The following is a 580-nucleotide window of genomic DNA, read 5'->3' as shown; positions in this document are numbered from 1 at the left end:
GGCAGGCGGGCCCCGGGCAGGACTGCATGGCAGTGCCGCCAGTCGAGGGCCCCGCACTGCTCGGCCACCCCACCGCCCTCCTGGCCACACTGGGGTGACCTGGCCTGGTGTCCGGCAGGGTTGGGGTGCTGGGGTGGGGACAGGGTGCTGGGACGGGTCCTTCTGCCCGAGAATCTGCTGTGTGGGGCTGGGAGCGGCTTCCCACCCGCAGCCAAGGGGTTGGGCTTCCCCCCAGTATCTGCACCGCGCATGTCAGGGGACAGGGGATGTGACCAAGGACACCCGGTGAGGTGGTGGCAGAGTGGGGATGGGGGACCAGCAGGTGAGTGGATGTGCCCAAGGACACGCTGCCCCACTGCCTGCCCTCTTGCCCCACACGCTGCACCCTGGCTGCCCCCAGCCCGCCTAGGCTGCCCCCCCGGTCCCTGCCCCACGGCACCCCACACCCTGCCCCACACTGCCCAGCCCCAGCCCCTCATGTGGGTGGCAGGACCACCGCCCCCCATCCCCATCAGGGGTTGCGCAGCATCCCATGGGGCTCCAGGGGACCCAGGTAGGGGGGAAGCAAAAAGGTCCCCAG

This window comes from Charadrius vociferus, unplaced genomic scaffold (genome assembly GCF_000708025.1).
Source record: "Charadrius vociferus isolate BGI_N301 unplaced genomic scaffold, ASM70802v2 scaffold333, whole genome shotgun sequence".
Taxonomy (NCBI): Eukaryota; Metazoa; Chordata; class Aves; order Charadriiformes; family Charadriidae; genus Charadrius; species Charadrius vociferus.
The sequence above is the reverse complement of the archived record's forward strand: the minus strand, read 5'-3'. Positions refer to the sequence as shown.